Below are 1,129 nucleotides of genomic sequence, written 5' to 3' on the forward strand. Positions count from 1 at the left end.
AAAAAAAACCTACGATAGTGTATAAAAAAAACAAATTAGATATTAAATATTTAGGTTAATTTATAGGAATGAGCTTAACAATATAAATATATCTACAAAGAGTGTTATTGGGCTTAATATTGTTCATAAGGCTTAACTACATTATAGTTTCACATGGGTCAATAATCTTGTTGGACTAATTTTTACCTGGGTCAATTATCTTATTAGGTAAAGATCAATTTTTTATTTACACCAAAATTCAACTGGCTCCGCCACTGGCTCTATCATCGCATAATTTCGTAAGATAACTTGACACGATCTTTGTCGAATCAGATGAGAGTGTGAACGAACAAATTAATACTCTCGTTAAATGGCAGCTTCAACCTGTTTGGGCCTAATTTCTAAGGTCCATTAAGGGTTTGTAATGGCAAATTCTTGGCCCATTAATAGCGTGTCAGATGAAAAAAATTAAATACATCACAGTTGTTCAATCAATAACTGTGACGTGACGACGACATCCGCCAGTAACCTTTTATTCTCCGGTGATACTCATTATTTCCCGGTTTTGGAGATTGTCTTTGTATTCATTATTCATTTTTTTTTTTTTTGGGTGGAATTGTATTCATTATTCATTACAAGTGAGCTAATTTATTAATGGTGTAAATTAGAAAATTTATTTACACACAAATATGAGCTGGATGGCGTTAATGAATGAATTGTTATGAATTTCCCATTTATTCAAAATACAAAACAGCTTTTCTTGCTGTAATTTCCGTATTCATCATACACAAGAACCGATAAGATCTGGCCGTCCGATGAAAGACACGTCAGCTATATGCACACGTCATAATGTTGACGTTGATTCACATAATTACGATTTTAGCCTTTTAGTAAGCCCCGCGCTAATTGTTTCCTTTTTTTTTTTTTTTTCTCTCGCAAAAAAGGAAAAAAAAAAAAGAAAAAGAAAATAAAATAACAAACTCTTTTAATACCTTCTTCAGTAGTAGGGGTGTGTGGGGGTGGGGACGTTAAAATCACGCAAGAAAGTACGACAGAAAAAGGAAGGGAGAGAGAAAGGTACACTCCCACAAACAACCTCTTCGTCTTCTTCCTCTTTTCTTTGATTTTTCGAAAATCCCCGATCCTAACC

General features: G+C 33.6%; 1 protein-coding gene across 1 annotated transcript in view; it reads left to right on the top strand.

Annotated features, from left to right (window-relative positions):
• LOC104762658 (probable serine/threonine-protein kinase kinX) overlaps nucleotides 999-1,129 on the top strand; it is a 4,797-nt gene continuing 4,666 nt past the window's right edge. Inside the window, exon 1 of the mRNA XM_019240437.1 lies at nucleotides 999-1,056. The gene's annotated coding sequence lies outside the window, so the exon portion shown is untranslated. The remainder of the gene's footprint in view (nucleotides 1,057-1,129) is intronic.

Source organism: Camelina sativa, chromosome 18 (genome assembly GCF_000633955.1).
Source record: "Camelina sativa cultivar DH55 chromosome 18, Cs, whole genome shotgun sequence".
In the NCBI taxonomy this organism is placed as follows: Eukaryota; Viridiplantae; Streptophyta; class Magnoliopsida; order Brassicales; family Brassicaceae; genus Camelina; species Camelina sativa.